Source organism: Puma concolor, chromosome D1, assembly GCF_028749965.1.
Source record: "Puma concolor isolate L17-30 chromosome D1, mPumCon1.1.hap2, whole genome shotgun sequence".
Taxonomy (NCBI): Eukaryota; Metazoa; Chordata; class Mammalia; order Carnivora; family Felidae; genus Puma; species Puma concolor.
The window spans coordinates 67,242,691-67,264,813 of NC_141676.1; the positions used below are offsets into that span (position 1 = coordinate 67,242,691).

General features: G+C 38.2%; 1 protein-coding gene across 27 annotated transcripts in view; it reads right to left on the minus strand.

Moving 5' to 3' along the window:
• DLG2 (discs large MAGUK scaffold protein 2) overlaps positions 1 to 22,123 on the minus strand; it is a 2,060,086-nt gene that overhangs the window by 34,424 nt on the left and 2,003,539 nt on the right. The gene's annotated exons all lie outside the window — the stretch shown is intronic.

Genomic DNA, 22,123 nt, shown 5'->3' on the forward strand with positions numbered 1-22,123 from the left:
CATGTTCTTACAGACACATGAGTAAATTGATATATTTTTTATTCTTTTCATCCAGAAAACTTTAAAACTAGGGGCATGTTTCAGTTTCTCTTCTCATCTTCCTGCTCTAATTTTTCAAATCTCAAATGTTTCCTAGCTCTAAAATGTTGCCTTTGTGATATGAATGTTCCCCAGGAAGAATTTAGATTTAAATTTATACGGAGCCCAGATACACACTTTTTGTGGCCTCCTTATCTTTTATAAATGCTTCTTTCCTCTTAATTCATTCTTGTCTTCCCTCCTCTAAGATAACTGTATTCCCTTTGGAAAACTGTTACTATAAATTTGGGCCATCATTTTGTATTACATATATATCCTGGTTTTGTACAGAAATGAGAACTTTATATAACAAAAGAGGCTCAAGAATGAGTAAGAATGAAACAAATAGGCTGTTAAAGGAAAGCCAAGAGTTGGCTTTAGATATAGCTGTTCCCAGAAATGTGTCTATATGGATGTACGCATACATATGTGTGTCTATAATATTGTCCAATTCAAAAAGGGTTCCATTTTCAATACTAATGAATTAATGGATCTAGGCATTGAGCATCAATAGCTGGTAACATCACACATGTAAATAAAAGACAACCAGATGATATATGCTTCCTGAAGGGAGAACAAAATACTACTACAGAGTAGTTTTATAAACCTCTATTCTCAGAAGAAAAGAAACCAAAACAAAACCCTTCTCTCCCCAGTGAATCTGAATATAATTCAACCTTTCATCCAACTACCAGTTTATAGAAATAAAGAGACAGAGAAACGTGATAGATTACGCTATCAGGAGAATCTGGAACAAATTCTATAAAACAAATGGCCTGGTTTCTTAAACACAAAAATTGAAAGAAAACGAAAAATAATGGAAGGAAAACATATAAATCAGAAGAGACTTAGGATGGATCAACTATAATAGATTTCATTCTGGCTTAAACAAACACATTTTAAAACAAAACAAAACAAAACAAAACAACAAAAAAGCAATTATTGTATTTATGAGTCAATTTGAGACCTGAAAAAAGACAGGGTATTTGTTAATTCAGTAATTGGTAAATTTTATGTGTGATAATGGCATTGTGGTCATGCCATATTGATATATTTACAGTTGAAATGATTTGACACACTGCATTTGCTTCAGAAAATATGAGAGGACCATAATATTGTGAGTACCCTCAATATATTCTAAAGATAGAATTAAGAGTGAGCTACAACTGTAGGATGGAGGAAGGAGAGGAAGAATCATATGATGGTGAATAGTAATTAAAGGCATCCAATATGAACTTATGATTTTCCGAAAAACTTTATTTCCTCTCTTTGTCCACAAAAGGAGCCTAGATGTAATGATACTCTAGGAGCAAAAAGCACACTTGGTCCTCAGATTTTGATTCCTAAATAAGGAAGTTTTTGTTTCCCCAAAAAAGGAACGAATTTTTTTTTTTTTTGAAGAAATGGTTTATTCCGTCAGCAGGGAAAGTATAAGGTGAGTCTGAAACACTTTGTTGGACTAGAAAGTAAGAAGTACTAAACATAAACACAAAATCAATACAAAGTTTAAAAAACCTAAAACTAATGATGCCATGTCAAAAGGACACCTAAGTCAGTTTAAAAGGATCACACCAGTGAAATCTAGACAATTTGAATATTAAAATGAATAGTAACAGTAATGGAGTACTACACATTGAATTAAAAAAGAAATTCATGAGTCCAGGCAAATTACCAAAAATATCTAAATTAACTAATCCAAAATGAGAAGGAAGAGAAAGTTCTTTGTTATAGTAGAATAGAATGACAGCTATAGAAGGAATGGTAAAGTCAGAAAATCACCATTTTTCAGCTACTGTAATAATTGATTCAGGCAAGAATCATCCACGGTTGACTATTAATTGAAAATTTTTTGAGGAACATGATATTTATCTCCTCACAGGTATTTAATTATGAAAGAGGTGAGTAAAGGTGCCTTTCTAGTAGAGTTATCTGGCAGATATCACCTTAACCAAGTGATCAAACTTAGCATCACCAAAAAGTGAGATAACCTGACACCATGTGCCTCCTGATGGAAAGCACTGAGATGTATGCAATATCACTGATGTAGCATTCCTGCCAATAATGCATTAGAGGGAACTAACCATGAAGAAATAATCCAAAAAATTAAAATTAAGAGACATCCTCTTAAAATGCTAGTATCTTGAAAAACATGTAGAGCAAAGGAACCATTCTAGATTAAAGGACATTAACGAAGTGTGGCCCTGGATTAAATTCTGGATCATAACAATAACTAAAATGATTGTAATTTTACAAATATACATGAGAATATATAAAACAAGACTGTTCATGGTTTATTAATTGTTGAAGGTGAGTAATAGGTACAAGAGGTTCATAATTATATTCTTCCTATGTATTTATATGGAATAATGAACTTTGATTCATAACTTACGCCACACACAAAAATTCTCTAGAGATGAATTGCAGACCCAATTCTAAAATCTTAAATTATAAAATTTTTAGAAGAAAATATAGAATATATTTGTAATTTGAGATAGGCAAAAATCCCTTGGATATAACATAAAAGCACAAATGATAACAAAAAAATGATAAATTAGATTTCATCATAGTTAACAACTTCTGCTATTCAAAAGAGGTCATTAAGAAAGTGAAAAGACAATCCACAAATGGGGAAAAAATATTTACAATACATATACCCGACAAAGGATTTTTATTCTGAATATTTAAAAACTCGTACAACTGAACAATAAAAAGAAAAAAACATCCAATAGAAAATGGGCAAAAGACTTGATAGGATACCTAACATAAGGTATACAACTGGTCAAAAACATATGAAAAACATCCTTAGTCATCAGAGCAAAGCAAATTAAAGCCAAAGCAAGATACCATCTCATACCCACTAGAGTGGATAATATTAAAAAGACTAACCATATTAAGTGTTGGTAAGGATGTGAAGCAAGTAGAACTCTCTTAAAAATTGTTGGTGGGAATGTAAAATGGTATAGTCACTTTGGAAAATAGTTTGGCAGTTTCTTATAAAGTTAGTCATATAGCTAACCTATGATTCAGAAATTCACCCATAGATATTTACTCAAGAGAAAAACATATGTGCACAAAAGGCATGTACAAGAATATTTATATTGACCCCAAACAAGAAACAGCCCTAATATCCACCAACAGGGGAAGTCATAAACTGTGGTATACTCATACACACAATATATTGTTATTGCTACAAAACAATAAAGAAGATTGAACTACTTCACCAATAAAAAGCAACAACATCGATGAATCTCAAAAGCATTATGCTGAGTGATAGAAGGCAGACACAAAAGAGTACTTATGTATGACTTCATTGATAAGAAGTTCCAGAACAGGCAAACTATGACGATAGAATTCGAGTCAGTGGTTGTGGAAGTATGAACTATGTCTTTATCCATCTATCTTTATCATGGTTAGAACCAGAACCACGACACTTACCCAAAATATATTTTTAACCTAGGCTACTCTCTTAAATATATAGAGATATATCAACTATCTCTTGACCCAGGTGGTAGTTATGGGGACACTTTCCCCTTTACCCTTCTCATGAATAACTGGTCACAGTGAATGCCACTCTGCTCTTAGAACACATACCATATCATTTTTGTTTCTGTATCTCCAGGATCTAGCTCATAGTAGGTACCCAATAAATATTCATCAAATGAAAGTATGAACCAAAGTTTTGAGTGATGACTCCCATTGGTAATATGGGGAGAAACTTCTGGCAAAAAAAGGAGAGGGAGGAGAAGGAGGAGGAGGAGCAGGAGGAACAACAAATATCTGGAAAAAGTGGGGGGAGAAATAATGGAAGGATAAGGCCATAGTCAAATGAATGATATTTGAATTTTTTGCATTTCTCTGCAGTTATTATCTCTTAGAATTTGTTTTTCTCATGAATTTCATCACATAATTCTATGCTCTATAATCTGATTTACTTTTATTTGCTGTTTATTACTAGTAATAAAAATGTGGTGGCTCAGCTATTCATATGTTTGCATTTTTGCATAGTATTACATTTTTAGCTCTATGGTCCATAATTGAATAAATAGAAATTTTAAAGGATTTTAGTAGTATTAATACCTTCAATAAAATTTACCATTTGATTTTTCTTTTCTAACTTTTCCCCTTAATTAAGTTTTATTCCTTTTCCTAACTAATAGGCTAGTTTGTTAAAAATACTTTTTCTACCAACAAATTAAGTATGTCTCCTTTAGAAAAATTTAAAAGGAAATAGAGAGAAAAAGTTACTTGTCATCTCATTATGAGAAACAAATCACTTTTAACATTATTGTTTCTTTGTTTTTGAAGAAATTATTCTGCTTAACTTTAGTTGTATGATATGGTCTACAGAATTTTAAATTGATTTGTTTTTATTAACTACGATAACATATAGTAAAGTCTTATGGGAAAGTGTTTTGAAATTTAGCTGTGTGACCTTAGCAATGCTATTTAATCTATGGGTCTCAGTTCTGAGTATTTAAATGCGATAATGTGATATGCTCTTATCATAGTGCCTGACACTTAGTAAAGCTCACTAAATGGGAGTCAATTATTTTATTTTATTTTTTTTTAAATTTTTTTTAACGTTTATTTATTTTTGAGACAGAGAGAAACACAGAGAGAAACACATCAGCCCAGAGCCTGACGCGGGGCTCGAACTCACGGACCGTGAGATCGTGACCTGGCTGAAGTCGGACGCTTAACCGACTGCGCCACCCAGGCGCCCCAACAACTGTACTCTTCTAACTAGCCAATAGGTCAAGAAAGAAATTACAAGGGAACTAGAAAATATTTTTATTTTTATATTTTTAATTTTCATTTATTTAGGGAGATATATATAGAGAGAGATAGAGAGACAGAGTATGGGGGAGGGGCAGAGAGAGAGGAGGGAGAGATCCCATGCAGGCTCTGAGGAGACAGTGCAGAACCTGAAGCGGGGTTTGATCTCATGAACCATCACGACCTGAGCTGAAATAAGGAGCAGACGCTTAACTGACTGAGCCACTGAGATGCCCCAGAAAATAGTTTTAAATGAATGAGAATAAAGAGACAAGATATGAAAATTTATGGGTTGCCACTAAAGCAGTACTTAAGAGGGAAATTTATAGCTATCCTGAGATCAAGAGTTGCATGCTCTACTGACTAAGCCAGCCAGGCTCCCCATAATAGCATTTTTTAAAAACTAACATTTGTTAAATGCTAACCTACATGGCAGGTACTTCTTTAAAAAAATTTTTTTAAATGTTTATTTATCTTTGAGACAGAGGCAGAGTGCCAAGCGGGGGAGGGGCAGAGAGAGACACCAGAATCCGAAACAGGGTCCAGGCTCTGAGCTGTTAGCACCGAGCCCGACAAGGGGCTCTAACTCATGGACTGAAAGATCATGACCTGAGTCGAAGTTGGATGTGCAATTGACTGAGTTGGTCAATTGGATGTGCAATTGACTCAGGCACCCCATGGCAGGTACTTTTATAAGTGATTTACATGGATTCCCATTCTAAGTGCTTTACACATATCATGAACTCCTATTTAGTGGCTTCAAATTGTGTCTACACTTTATATATAAGGAAATTGAAGTATAGAGAGGTTGGTCATTTGCTCCAGGGTTTACACAGCTACGATTGATGAGCAAAGTTTCATTCCCAAGCAGTTAGCTCCAGAGTTGAGTTTTTCACTACTATGTAACACTGCCTTTCCTATCACTGCAAAGATTCCAAGAATTCATTCCACTCTGCTTCAGGATATGGTTACGGTCACGGTCATGGTAAGCATTGCTGAGGACTTCTGCAGGCAAATTATTTTCTGTGGAATTTTATACTTAATTTCTGAAAACAAATCTCTGTTGCTTTATTCTTTTCAAATGGCTCAGGCAATTTCTGTGACGGGTCCACTAGGGGCTTTGATAACAGTGAATGTTTTGTAGTAGTACAAAGTATTATGTTCATTTGCAGGGACTACATCACTCCTCAGTTTAATTTCTTCATTCTCAGGAATGCCAGTTCTTCTGCAACTTGCCCAAGGCTCCTCTCCTTTGTGGTAGTCCCTTAGGTCAGTCTTCACTAGCTGGTTCTACACACTGAAGGTGCTATGATCCCAGGAGGCCAGCAGGGAAGCTGTAAGCTGATTTACCCTACCTCGGTGAGGAGAAACCCCATTTTAGCAGGATGGAGTCACAGGGGGCTGGGGGTTAGAACTCTCACTGGCAGTTAGGTAGTGTGTTAGAGGAGTGGAAAGGTGTTTCTGTCTGGGGCACTTTTGTTCGGCCCACACAGAGCCTTCCATCTACACATTTCCTTTGAGGTGCACTTCATATGCTATATGCTAGTGGACTGTGTTTTCTAAGACAGGTAGCACTCGTGAGGGGAGGGGATCATAGTTCCAATGTGAGAGATATGCGTGGCCCAAGGATTTCTCAGTAATACATTTTTTTGGGGAAAGAAAAATTGAACACTGCTTGCTACACTTCACATAGTAGCTGATAAAATTGCAGATTTTCACTTGGCGAGGATCTGAATTTCTCTAAGATTTTAGAGTGCACAGATAAAAGCCATGAAACACACACACACACACACACACACACACACACACACCTCAAGGGAATAAAAACACCTTAAAAACCCCCAACACTTCTATTTACAAACACTCTCACACTCTCTCCCTCTCCCTTCCCCCACCCTCCCCACAAACCTTTCCTATTCATGTTCACTGACAGCCAAGCAGGTTCATTGTTATTTCTATAGGAAACACCAGGTGAGTTTGTCACTGTAACTGATTGTCACTTTAAAACCAAAGAGCATGTTTATTGTGCTTAGGGAAGAATTCTTCTCCTCAGCTTTCTCCATAAACTTGGCAATCATCCTTCATTCCTTACTTACACATTTCTGTCACTTCTTCTCCATTCTTCTTGCTACTGTCCTGGCTCAAGGGAAAGAGTATTTTCACCTTGTTTGGACATACCATTCACATAGCAGTTGTGTTCTGCTTGTGAGAAAATGCATTTGCATCACATAGCACAGTGCCAGGAAATAGCATGTAATAAACAACATTCTTAATTATTACCCATTCTCATTTCAGGGGCTGGAGAGTGTCAGTCCTGGTAGGAGATACTACATTTGACAGCAATATCCATTACTTGAAGACTCCAAAGGAGTGGGATACCAATACCTCCACCATGGGCTATTGTAGTGTTGAATACAACCAGGTATGTATGGGCTTAGCCATGGTAAGTGTTCAATAAATGATAATTATTTTTTGTTCTAAAAGCATTTATTGTTTTTGCCAAATACTATATTCAGGCATCCAATGGCAAAAGGGTCTGGGAAAGGGAATTGCAAAAGCTCACTTTATCAGGCTTGCTCTTGCTGAATGGTATGTGGGATGAGTTTTGTCCCCTAGGTGTGTCCCTTCTGTGGCAATATGGCTACAATATGGAATATGGCCATATGTGGCTATAATTGGGAACACAAAATGAAGAGCTCACAGTTTAAGAAAATCATTACCATGTTGTGTTATAATTGCTACCATGGAGGTGTATATAAGAGGGCACTGAGGAGGGAGCTAGGATCACTGGGGAAGCTGGAGAAGGCCCAGGGGCACCACTTTTAGTGGGATTTAAAGAATGAATAGGAGACTGCAGGTGGAGCTAGATAGCAAAGCTCGGTTCAGGCAGAGGAAAGTCCTGCCCAACAGGGGGTGCAAAAGCCACCTGGTTTCTCCTCCACTCTTCCCTAATCCTATGAAGCTTTCTGGATGGAGTGTAGGATTTAGGGGAGAGTGGGGATCAGACAAATGGTGGGAAAGATGCTCAAGAGGCAGGTCTGGCCTGCACTGTGAACCCCTCAGTTACACCCAGTGCTACTGAATGTTTGCTTGTGTTCAAGAAGTAAGCAAGCAATAATTGATCAGTATAAATCATTCTACAGAAATCACATATAGAGTTCAGAATGATTCTTTTATCACTTTATCAGCAACTTCAAGTATTAGGATTATAAACGTTAAAGAAGGAGAATTTTGCAGCTGACAGAGAAGTTGCAGAATCTCCCCATCAAAGTCTTATGCATTTTCATCACAGGGGAGATCCTACTATTAAATGAAAAAGAAATAAAGAAAGCTTATTCCTTGGGTTTCTCAGTGCACAGTATATTAAAAATAGCATAATTCAGTTTGGATGGGGGATAGAGAGAGGTGTTGCTCTAGGCACATATCTGCACACAACGCCAAGGGAGTACAGCTGAGCATTGCCTAGGGAGGCAGGCAAGGAAAACTGTCGAGACTGAATTCAGCCACAGAGGGCATCTGTCCTGTGGTAACCCAGCTCCATAATCATTCAGTCAGCAACTCCTGGGGGGTCTGAGCTAGGGGTAGGTAAAAGGTGAGGAGTGAGGGCCAGCCTGGGCCCTCATTGGTTTTGCAGTGGGTATCCCTTAGAGAGACAGTGGTGTGAGAACCGAGTCTTGACCCAGCCCAGACAACTCAAAAGAAATGTCCATACAGCAGCCACTACCAGGTTTACACAGCAGGTGAAGATTTAGTGCTACTGAAGCATCACCAACGACATCAACATTATGATTTTGAATTTTGTTGTTGTAATATATAAGTACTAAATATATATAATTTAAATTTTTTCTTAATGTTTATTTATTTTTGAGAAAGAGAGAGAGAGAGAGGGAGAGAGAGAGAGCAAGCAGGGTAGGGGCAGAGAGAGAGGGAGACACAGAATCCAAATCAGGCTCCAGGCTCTGAGCTGTCAGCACAGAGCCTGATGCAGGGTTCAAACTCACAAATTGCGAGGTCATGACCTGAATCAAAGTCGGGCGCTTATCCAACTGAGCCACCCAGGTGCTCTTAAATATATAATATTTAATTTGTAAATTTATTTTAATTATAGATGATAAGAGCTATAAGTATATGGTGTTTTTACTTAATTTTGTTTATATATATTTAGGAAAAATTATCATAAAAAGACTTAGTCAACAATAGGGGAGACCAGAAGGATTATTTTCTTTAAAAGAGGCCCTTTTAGGGGCACCTGGGTGGCTCAGTGGTTTAAGCATATGACTTTTGAGTTTGGCTCAGATCATGATCTTACAGTTTGTGAGTTCAAGCCCCGTGTCAGGTTCTGTGCTGAGTATGGGATTCTCTCTTTCTCTCCCTCTGCCCCTCCCTCACCTCTCTCTCTCTCAAAATAAATAAACTTAAAAAAAAAAAGAGGTCCTTATGTAGTCCTCATCTAATAGGGTTATTGTGAGGAACGAATGAAAAAAGTCCTTACAATTTATTTACCAAAATGCCTGGCTTATAAACAACCTTCAGTAAATGATAGTTATATTGTTTTCACATTTTAGAAATAGTGATCCAATTAAATCCTTTATGTGCTAAATGTGCACTTTGTCCTTTACTAAGAAGGGGGTAAACAAAGAAGTTCAATCAGCTCTTGGGGATAAGTTGGGGGAAAGAAGAGCTCCTTACCTTTAACAAAACTACAGTGTCCCTTAGTAGCAATCATAAATTGGTGTATTTATTTTCTGACTAATTTGGGCTGTTGTTTCCAGGGCTCCCACCTCTACAGGGGCCTGTGGGTTTAGGCTTGGGGGGCGCTCCCAGAACACTTTCTCCAAGAATGATAAGTGACAGCTGGATCATTCTTGTGGAACACTTGCCCCAAATTCAATAAGGTGTTAATTCTTCATGTCAGGTAAGTACAAGCCAATTATGGGGAGAAACAGTGGCTTCTTGAAGCCTTTCAGGAAAAACCACCATTCACAGCAAGAATGCCCAAATATCAGTTTCAACAAGTGGTAACAAATATTCATAACGCTGTTAAAACATGAAAGGCAAACAGCATATCTTCAAGTTTTTTGCTTCTTTTCAAGCAAGGTAGGCTCAAAGGTACACTGACTCATACCTATAATACATTTGAGACAGCAGCTGGGAGAGCTCTTGCTTCACCCACATGTCACAGAACTCTGGAAACTGCATTCTGTGTTATCAACACTAACAAAAGATGTTTCCTGTGGCTTGTCCATTATCATCTATGGATACAAATTGCCTTTGCTACATGGAAAGACTTTTTCCCTTTCCCCCTCAATGGACCTCAAGGGCACAGAATGTCATACATCTTAATCCTTAGTCATCATATGCTTTTCATTGTCTCATGTCTTCATGTGAGCTGGTAGATTCCTGGTGCCTATTACATTATGATAGATGATTGATAGAGAGATAAGGATTTTTTTCTTGAGACGTGTAATTTTGATTTGACTTAATATCTTCTATACTATGTCTCTTTAGGTTAGTTTATCTTACGTTTTAAGTAAGTTCAATGCACCTCTTACCCATCCCATTTTACAGAGGAGTAGTTGGCCTGCCTGAGATGACTCGGCTACTTGCATAGCTTCGGGTGCAGTATTAGGTCTCTTGACTGCTTGAGAGGAACAGATTACATATCACAAGTGCCATCTTCCTAGGAAATCCAAATCTTTCCCAGACCATTCAATGTTTGCCAAGGGCGAGGGCAAAGCCTCATGCATATTTGTTTCTCCCTAGCCCTAGCACAATGCTGGACGTGAAAGACACCTTGTAAACCTTTGCTGAAAAAATGAAATGGTATTTATGTACCTCTAAAGGACAACACTTAGCTATGTAACTATGGACAGGTCACTCATTTCCCCTGCCCCTGCCTCCTCATCAATGAAATGGATAATGTACCAAAGTGTGCTACAAATGTAAGGAGTTATTACTAATATTCATGAAGAATTTCTTAATCCCAGAGGAGTGGATCTGTCACAACCACCTTTCTGACTTTAAACTGGAAATCAGTCTAAAATTGGTTTCATTTTGGGGCACCTGTGTGGCTCAGTCAGTTAAGCGTCTGACTTGGTCATAATCTTGCAGTTTGTGAGTTCAAGCCTCACGCTGGGCTCTCTGCTGTCAGCGCAGAGCCTATTTTGGATCCTCTGTCCCCCTCTCTCTTTGCCCCTCCCCCATTGCACATGCTTTCTCACTATCTCCAAAATAAGTAAACATTAAAAAAAATTGTTTTCAGTTTTTAAAAAAGTTTATTTTAGCAACAGTTTTATTGATTCCGCCCTGGGTTGGTTTTCAGTTCCATTCAGTGGTTATTTTAGTATAATGCATAAATTGGCATTGGTTTCTAACAGCATGTACATGTGTGTGTACACTGGAAGGTAAGCTCTGGGATGACTAAGGTAGGGCCTTATTCATTCATGTCCCCACTCAGTGGCCAGAGCAGTATCTGGTACATAGGGGAAATGCAAAATCTTTTTATTGAAGTGAGAGGGAAATAACACTCAGATATAGAGAACCTTCCTTTCAAGGCAATAATCCATCATTCAGGTCTCTATTTATAAGCCCCAGCAAAAACTGTGTGGGCTATACCTTCTAATTTATGTAACTTTTCTCTAAAACATCACCTTCTTTATTCTCACATTATTTAATTAAATAATTATTGATTGAATGCCAGGAACTATTTCAGGCCCCAAATAAATCATATTCCCTGCCTTTAAGGAACTTGCAACCTACTCTCCAGTTTTTGTTATTACAGCTGACAAATCAGAGTGTCAGAGAAGCTACTAGTTCCAGATCACATAGTTAGAAAAGCCAAATATAGGATCGAGAACAGTAAAATTTTAGACCCCCCCCCTTTTTAAATGAAAGGGTAAAGTAATTAGGTATTTTTCATGAATATTAGGAACATACTAGAAGCTGTTGTTGAAATGTTTCAGACAGTACATGGCCTGTCATTGAAAAAAAGAGACTTTTTACCCATGTGTAAACAGCACATAGTTGAAAAGGGGCAAGATATACTATTTTTGCTTGCTAGGAGTCTGGTTATGATTACCGTAGTGAGGAAGTCAGATGACTGGATAGTCACTCCTACATCTTTATCTCGCAGTTTTGATGTTTTAGCTTTTAGTGAGTTAGAATCTTCTTCAAAATGAAACATGCAAGCTTGAAGGTGCGACTCTGGGCCTTTTGCCTTAAAGCGTCAGGTTAAAGGAAGCTCTGTAGTGAATCAGAATTGATTCATGATTACCTTCCAAAGCGGAAATGGGTTTGAGCTAAATTTTCTGAATAATACTTCACATTCTGAATTAATAGTGGGGAGACAATTTAACAAAAGCTTAGTGTTCCCATCTGATGAAACTTTACTTGTCATTTATACAACCACAAATTATACATTTCCTATTTATATTACTTTAGTCCTCCTAGCATCACGAATTGAATAGAAAGAATTAGCTATGCTAATAATGTCTAGAATGAGTTCATACATAAAAATTCCTTAAAGAATCAATTATACTGTTTTGCTTACAAAATATGTCATTATGCAGGTCCTAGCTCTACCACCTACTAGCCCTATGAGCTTGAGTAAGTTATTTATCCTTTCTAAGCTTCAGTTTTCTCATGGTAAAATGAGTGTATGAAGAATATATACCTCACAGGATTTTTGTAAACAGCAAATGAGCAATGCCTATTAAAAAAAAAAAACTTGTAGAAAATAAAGGCAATATACAGATGGTCAGAGTAACTGGTATACTGAATGAAATGCAATGGTTCTCCAGTGCAGTAAGCACTGATCGGGTCTGTTTTAGAATTTCCCATAGGTAGCTACACACTATAGCAGAAGAGTCCGAAACAATCCTGACTTGCAGCCAATGGCAGAGGCAGGAGTGGGGGACCGAGTGAGATCAGTCCTACTGTGACCTCCAGACCTTCCTGCTCAACCACAGACTCAGCAAGCACAGAGTCAAAGATGCCCATTGAGCAGATGTGTGTACCACAAAATTTGTAGCAACTCACCCTTCCTCTAGTCTGTGCAAAAGGGGATTTAGAACTTAAGGAAATGACTACTTCTAGGAAGTTGCTCATTCTAGTCTTGTAAAAGGGGTGATTTTGAGATGTGTGTGCATGTAGGTAGAGGCAGGAGGTGGGAGGGGAAGAGATGGGCTAATATTTCTAGGTACTTTATATACATTATCTCTTTTAACATAATCTCCAGTTTTACAGAGGAGATAACTGAAGCTCAGACAAGTTACGATAACTCTGGTAGAAGTTGGTCAGTCTATCTGATATCAAACCTTTCTACTATGCTTGTGTACCTCAAATCTAAGCAAGCCTCAAGAAACCCTTGGGGAGCTTGTTAAAATGCAGCTTTCCTATCCACATCCCCAGAGATTCTGATTCCAAAGGACTGGGGTTGAGCCTGTGCATGTTCATGTTCAATAAGAGACCCAGCTGATGCTATGTGGGGGGTCCAGGCTACACATTTTTTTTTTCCTGCTAAATATTTTCTGGTCTCTTCTTTCTTCTCAATAGCTACTCTATGGTCCTAGGACAGCCTTATCCATGTCTCACTTACATTATTGAAATGGACTCCTGCTCTATAGGGGTGCCTTCTTTTGGAAATTCATTCCACATAGCAGTGGGGTGATCTTTGAAAACTCTAATCTAACTTCTGGTAAAATCTTCCAAAGACTCTCCACTGCCCTCATGATCTGGTTCTCAGCTTTCCCTCTGCCTTCTTGGTAGACACTTGGCAGCTTTGCATGGAAGCTTTTACACTTGGTCAAGATTTTGTTGAGGGGCGCCTGGGTGGCTCAGTTGGTTAAGCATCTGACTTTGGCTCAGGTCATGATCTCACAGTTCATGAGTTTGAGCCCTGCGTCGGGCTCTGTGCTGACAGCTCAGAGCCTGGGGCCTGCTTCCAATTCCGTGTCTCCCTCTCTCTCTGCCCCTCCCCAACTCGTGCTCTGTCTCTCTCCCCAAAATGAGTAAATGTTAAAAAAATATTAAAAAAAATTTGGTTGATCCTTCAAGGCTCTTTTTGGACATTATCTCTCCTAGGAACTTTCCTATGAACTCTAAGAGACGTTTAAGTATTCCAGGTCTGAGTTCAAATAGTATCTTGGCCTCACTTCTCACTTAGCACTTATACCATATTCTATTCATTATTGGTTAACATGTTTATCTCTGGGGAATATTTTATGATTCCTAAAGGCTGGAACCATGTGTTACTTATGGTATACTTCCACTGCCTAATCACTACCTGGGACATAGTATGGCCTCAACAAATGTCTGGGGGAGCCTGGGTGGCTCAGTCAGTTAAGCTTTTGACTTTGGCTCAAGTCATAATCTCACAGTTTGTGAGTTCAAGCCCTGTCCTGTCAGGCTCTGTGCTGACAGCTCAGAGCCTGGAGCCTGCTTCAGATTCTGTTTCCTTCTCTCTGACCTTTCCCTGCTCACACTCTGCATCTGTCTCTCTCTCAAAAATAAACATTTAAAAAAATGTCTGCAAAAAAACTGAAAACTGAAGATATTAGACAGGAGGTGAGCAGGATGAGCAAGTGAATTTATTATGTTTCACTTTACCATTCCTAAGATTAATACAATGAAAACTTTAGCTTAATTAGGCAATGAAAATAATATTGGATTTCAAAGGTATTTTAAAGATTTTACTTTTGTATTATTTTTCTTCTGGGTTTGAGGTTGACCACACACGTTCAAGTGTCAACATATACAAAATAATAAAAGTATCTTAAAAACAATTAAACTAGAGAAGGGAGAAGAATGCACAAACTAAAACATATCGTAAAAGTAAATATGTGTATCTGTGTAGTGAGCAGATTTTGTCAGTTATAAATTATACTAAATTTAGTATATAAGCTTGCAGATTAACTTGATCGTTTCAACAGCAGTACTTTTTAGACCTAGGAGAGAGATGTCTAACAAGAGTAAGTACACATAGAAATACATAAAGAACATGATTTATTCTCCATTTCATTCCACAGATGAGCAATTTCCTTATCAGTAACTTGACTAATAAATACCGTATGGGGAATAAGTGAAATAGGGTATATTTATTCATGATGTTAATTGAATTCAACTGGCTTTCCAGGACCCTCCTAAAGTGTATTAGAGAAGGGAACTCAGTTGTAGGCCCCCCTGCAAACCACCTTCAGAGAAGCCACAAGCATTTCTTTATCAGAGACTGATCTGTGTGCTGCTCATATGGTTCTCAGTGGATATGGGAGCTCAAAGTTTGGACAAATGTGATAATCACATAAAAAAATGGGGGTGCTGAGTGGCTCAGTCAGTTGAGTGTCTGACTTCAGCTCAGGTCATGGTCTCACGGTTGGTGAGTTTGAGCCCCACATCAGTCTCTCTGCTGTCAGCACAGAGTCTGCTTCAGATCCTCTGTCCCTCCCCTGCTTGTGCTCTCTCTGTCTCTCAAAAATGAATAAACATTAAAAAAACTGGAAAAAAAAAAAAAAGAGTTAGCAGCTCTCCCCAGGATGGGCTGATGACACTTAAGAATTCTCTGGACACAGCCGTGTCTTTGTTCTTTATGTAAAAATGCTAGTCTTTAAAACCATATTACCTACAGTAAGGGGAAAGAATCAGGGGAGAAAGATTCGAGCCAGAAGACCAATAAAGAACCTGTTAGATGTTCTCGAGTACGGAAATGAAAATAAAAAACCCGAGGAGGAGCCTTTTCTGGGTGGATGAACTTTGAGGAGAATGTTGCTTTCCTGATGCCCCATGGAATGGGACAGTATGGTGCCCCTTTCACCCTACCTTAATCTTCAAGTTACTCTTGGACATTCAAGCTCTTCATGGGGCTCTGGCCATCCAGGGACTAGCTCTTAATATTAAGGAGCTTTCTTTTGAAGGCAGTAATGATTTTTTCTCTTAAAACTCAGAAGTCACTTTGAAGCTGTTACAAAAGCAATCTTTAGAACTTATCCTGGTGAAGCAAACACAATTCCTATTTGCTGACAAAACACTGACTGTCAAGTCACTTTTTTGATAAATGATACAATGGCAGGCTCTGCTACTAACTCTCTGTGTGTCCTAGAGAAATGATTCTCAGTGTCTTCATCTGAAAATGACATAGTAGGAATCAATGGCCATATGGAAACTTCCAAGAATGTATGAAGTAGAACTGAGATTTCTCAATGTCAGCTCCAGTTAGACTCAGAGAGACTGCCAAGATCCTATCATCATAGTTGTATCTCTGCCCCATCCCCTCTCTCACAGTTAACATCCCCTCCTAAAGGGAGCTTGAGGGTTTGGAAAAGGAAACAGAATAATATTAGGAACCATTAGGTCAGATGTCCAAGGACAACAGTTCTCTCTGATCTCTTTAGCAATAGTTGCCTATTTTTCTTTTCTTTTGCCATTAAGTTCAGATTTTCAGAATCTCACACCCAGGATACTGGAGTAGCTTTCTCAGACATCTCCTCCTGTAGGTCTTTCTCCCCTCCAATCTGTCTTTCTCATGGTTACCAGATTGGTCTCCTGGAAAACTGCTTGAGATCATTCACTTACTTTTCCTCTAAGAAGAGAGGATTGAGCAGTCAGAATGTGTCTGGTAGACACCTTGCTAGGTGTTAGGGGCACAAAGATGAGTAAGTTTGGACCTTTGCCAGGGAGTGAGTGATATTTGGGCAACAATACAAGTACATTCAGGGTGCAAGCCCAGTGGGAATCACTAGGTTGGGTTTGATTACAACCATTAAAATTCTTCTGTCTACAGGATAAAGTACAAGCCTTCTGGAAAATTTAAGGCACCAGAACTATTGGGAGTTTAGCTTTCCACTTCTGAGTCCTTTTATTCCCCTTCATAAACTATTACTTGCAATGAAGATAAATAATGTTTTACTTCCTATGTATCCTGTATCCTATTCCTACCTCACTGTTTGCTCCCTTGCAAATTTTACTAATCCTTGAAAGTCTCCCAGCCTCCCCTCCTTCCCCTCATCCCCTGCCTCTAGTCAAATTCTTTCAGCTCCAAATCAGAATGTCCATCTCCTCTGAACTTCAGAGAATGCTTCCAGTCCCTCTTTGATGTTAACCATTTCCTCCTTGTGGGAACTCATTCTCTCCCCCAGTATCCCTGCTTCTTCAGGGCAGTGACTATATCTTATGTGGCTAGGTCCACAATGCCTAGCAAGCTGCTTGTACTGGCGTCTAATAAAGGTTTTACATGTCTTTATGCCAAGACGTGTCCTTTTGACAGGCCACCATGGAGGAAATGTGCAGCCCCAAGTGAACCTCAGAGAAGTTCTCATCCAGAAAGATGTACATCATCAAGGAAACCAGCTTCCCCCTTTCAGGCTTCAAGCTTAAGCCCAAGTTAATTTTTGACAAGGCTAAATCCATTTGAATACACTTCTTCATTTTTCTTAAGATGTACAGAGTCATGTGGTTTTAATAGGAAGAGGGCATGCTATAGTAAAGAGATTATGGGTGTTAGAATTAGCCAGACATGGGTTCAGATTTTTTTGCTTCCCTAGGGTTTAGTTTCCTTAAATCTGCGAAGAGGGAACAAATGATTTCCTTTCACATTTTGTTGTGGCAATTAAGAGATGTATGTAAGTTGTTTACAATTCCTACTACTTCGAATAATATCTATCATTTCTATTTTGTACCAGCTTGTAGGACTAGTTATTTACTTAACAAACTCCCTTGCTTTAGAAAATGATTTAAAGTGCAGAGGGGGCACTTCCATGTTGCACGTGGCTGGCATTTAGTAAGGCTGCTGATACTCTTATACTCTTCCAGACATATATTTTCGTTTCTTAAATTATAGGACTTTTTCAATAAAAGTAATTTAAAAAATAAAACAAATAAAAAAAATTCAGCATAAATCACTAAATACTCATTAATTTTTCAATGGACAACAGCTTGATTGTGAAGACTTTACAGTTTCCTAAATGTCTCAATAAGCAACAGAGTGGCTGATTATGAAATTGATGAAAAAAGTTAACAGAACAATGAAAGAAATTAAGGGAGTGATCAAGTTTTCACCAGAGGCTACTTTGAGTGGAGACTCATTAGGAATTTAACTGATTTCTCAGGGAAGCTTGCCTACAATGAGATCTCAGAAACTGAGGTGGTTCTCAGGAAGACCCATCCTAACAGATGGCCACTGTGAGCTTAGGGGTCTGGGTAGGCTGGAATTATGTGGGTTACTGACACAGTTGTCCACTTGTCTTTGCATATGTAGACACAGACTTTGTGGAGCCACATGGAGTATACAGAAAGCCTGGGCACTTTCAAATGGAACACTTTCAAATGGAGAGCCTTGGATTTCCTCATGGATACTCTCAAAATTTAATGAGCTTCAAAGCTCAAACCAGGCTTTCCACATACACTGCTTGACCTTCCAGATCCTCATTGTCAGCCCCATTTGCTGCAACTACCACTACACTATCCACACCATTCATCTGGTGTCCCCAATCTGATTGGCCTGACTCCAGCATGCCTACAGTTTCCCCTTTTAAGTTCATGCTGGATCCTATATGTGGCACACTCTTATTTGAACTTCAAGATCTTGTTCGAGTATCACATTCTCTTGAAAGACTTCTCTCTTACCCAAGGCATGATTACTAACTTTCCTTCTTCTGACTTCTACCAGAACAAAGTATAGTGTGAAGAAATGTGCATTCTTCTGTCCAAATGATCCGACACTTGCACCTACTAGCTGTGTGATCATAGCTTAATCAGTTAACCTTCTTGAAGCTCAGTCTCCTGATATTTAAAATAAAGACGGTTAATTCTTGGGGTGCCTGGGTGACTCAGTCTGTTGGGCATCCGACTTCGGCTCAGGTCGTGGTCTCACAGCTCATGGGTTCGAGTCTCACATCAGGCTCTGTGCTGACAGCTCAGAACCTGGAGCCTGCTTCAGATTCTGTGTCTCCCTCTCTCTCTGCCCCTCCCCTACTTGCTCTCTCTCTCTCAAAAATAAATAAAAACATTAAAAAACGACTTACTTCTCCACATTTATGAGTATCATCGGTGATACTGTGTTGGCAGACCTGCTTAGATTTCTCTTTGAGAGCTCCTTGAGATGAGAGACCTTGCCTTTTTATGTTATTTTGCTTTCCTATAAGGCACCTAGCACAATGCCTGGTGTTTTGCAGCACTCAATATTTATTAATCAATGGATAGTTCTGGAAAAATAGCTCAAGTGCTGATATGTCAATTAAAGCCTAAGTTCTTCTATGAAGTGCTCTCTGGCCATTCCCACACTCATTAATTTGAATTCTCAAAGCTCTTGAACATACTACTAAATACGGCTCTTGTTACAACCTGCTTTATACATACTAATGGATTTTAAGCCACCGCAGGGCAGTAAGCATGGCTTTCACTTTCAACTCCTATTTCACAATGCTGTGTAAATGCCAGCTAATGCAAAGATTATTTAAAATATCCCATTGTCTTTCTCATTCCAAGTAGTTTTCTTCCTCAATTTGTGTTGAATTTACCCCTAGATCCCAGACTGGGGCCTTGGTAACAGTAACTACTTTCTGTAGTCCGCGCCCTTGGCTCAAGGTGCGTGACTTCTCCTGACCTAGCTTCTCAGCTCTCCCCACAGTTGGTCTTTCCTTTCTTAAGCACACTTTCTCTTAATCATCCTTTACTTTCTACTTGTGAGCAAGAATCTTCTCATTGATGTATTGTTCTCATGGGGATTTGGAAAACTTTGATTTTTTGTTTCTTATTTCATAGGCTCATGGAGAATTACTACTGGAAGGCTCCTTAAAAATAATTGAACCCAGGGACCTCAAATAAAGAATAATTCTCAACATTGTGTGAGGCATCCATAGTCAATTAATGCCCCCCCCCCCCTTTTTTTTTCTGCTGAGGTCATACATGGTCTCAGAGTCATTTTTAATAATATTCCCGGTAAAGACTATCAGTTTACCAGAAACTATCAATCCATCATCATGATCCATCCATTGGAAGTGAAACTTGCCTGACATACTTGATGTTGTTCAAAGCTGTTATTTTGCTAGTGAGGCCCAAAGAGCAGTGGTGACTTAGTCATGAACTAAAACCAGAACCCAAGTTACCTGGCCCTCATGATTGCCCATCCAGGGTTTCCCTTTCCACATAACTGGTCCTCATTCAATAGTCATTCAAGTCTGAGAATTTGTTTTCTATTTTTTGGCACGTACCTAATAATATTTTAACAGTATGATTAAAAAGCTCAATACTCATGTCTATGTCTTATCAAAAAGACAGCTGGGCTCTCATAGAGGTTATAAACTCTTGAGGAGAAGGAACTTTGATAGGCTTGTGTCTTTCACACATTCAACTACATAAATGAAACAAACAGGAGCTCTATCCTTAAATTCTCCCTAAGAATCAATGAAAAATCCTACTCCCTTCTTTATAAACAGTAGTTATTTGAAAGGATTCCATGTATGATGACACATACCTTTTTAAAAAGAGGTACATCTTATGTTTAAATAAATTCCCATTTCACCCAAATGTTTTAGGGGAAAGTAAATTGTTATGTCAAGAATCTGTGATCTTCTACTTAAAAATTCAAGGGACAGTGTTGTGGTTTGGTGCTCAAAAGTCCTAAGAAATGATAGCTTTTCTTCTTTTTGTTTTTCATGGTGACATCTATTGGCCATAATTTGTGGTTCTGTGTGATGCCGACAAGCCAGAATTATTAGGACAGAAAGGTAAAGGAAAGGAGATGAAGAAAAAGAGCACAGGAAGAAAAAAAGGACAGGTAGGGGGCAGTATTTTATAATACAGCAACGTGATACTGGTTTTAGCACTTAAAAATAGATTTTAAAAGCTGTACAAGCCACAGCTGACATCATACTTAATGGTGAAAGGTTGAATGCCTTTCCCTTAAGGTCAGGAACAGGGCAAGGATGACTGCCCTTGCCACTTCTATCCAACATTGATCTGGAGGTTCTACCAGGGCAATCAGGCATGACAAAGAAATAAAAGTCATCCAGGGTGAAAAGAAAGAAGTAAAATTCTATTTTTACACATGACATGATCTTATACATAGAAAATGCTAAGGAACCCACCAGAAAAACTGTTAGAACTAATAAATGGGTTCAGCAAGGTAGGAGGATATAACATTGATATATAAAATAATTATATTTCTATATACTTGAAATGAACAAAACAAACAATGAAAATGAGAAGATAATTCACATGTTAAAAAGAAATTGGAACCCTACCTCATATCATATACAAAAGCTAACTCAAAATGGATCAAACACCTAAATATAAGAGCTAAAACTATGAAATTCTTAGAAGAATATATGGATGTAAATCTTCATGACCTTGGATTAAGTAATGATTTCTTAAATATGACATCAAAAACATAAGTAACAGGGGCTCCTGGGTGGCTTAGTAAGTTGAGTGTCTGGGTTTGAGCCCTGAATCAGGCTCTGTGCTGTCAGTGCAGAGCCTGCTTTGAACCCTCTCTCCTCTTCTCTCTCCGACCCTTCTCTGCTCATGTGTGCACTATCTCTCAAAAATAAAAGCATTAAAAAAACCCACAAGTAACAAAAGAAAACATCGATAAATTGGACTTCATCAAAATTAAGAAGTTTTGTGCATCAAAGGACACTAGCAAGAGCATGAAAGGACAACCTACAGACTGGGAGAAAATAAGTGGAAAGCATACAGTTGATAAGAGATTGATATCCAGAATATATAAAAAACTTTTGTACAACTCAACAACAACAAAATCCAATTTAAAAATGGGAAAGGATCTGAAAAGACATTTCTACAAAGAAGATACAGAAATGGCCGACTCATGAGAAGATGCTCAACACCAATAGTAATTAGGGAAATGCAAATTGCAACCACAATGAGATATGACTTCAGACAGAATAAGCAGAAAGACATATAATAACAAGTGTTGGTGAGAATGTGGAGACATTAGAACCCTCTTACAATGATGATGGGAATGCAAACAGGTACAACCACCTTGGAAAACAGTCTGGAAGTTCCTCAAAATGTTAAACATAGAGTTATCACATGACCCAGAAATTCTCCTCTTAGGTATACACACAATGGAAATAAGAATACATGTCCACACAAAAATTTATACACAAATGTTCATTGCAGCATTATCCATAATAGCGGAAAGTGGAAAGAACCCAGATATCCATCAACTAATGAACGGATAAATTAAATGAGATATATCATTACAATGGGATATTGTTTGGCAATGAAAAGAAATAAAGTACTTATACATGCTACAATA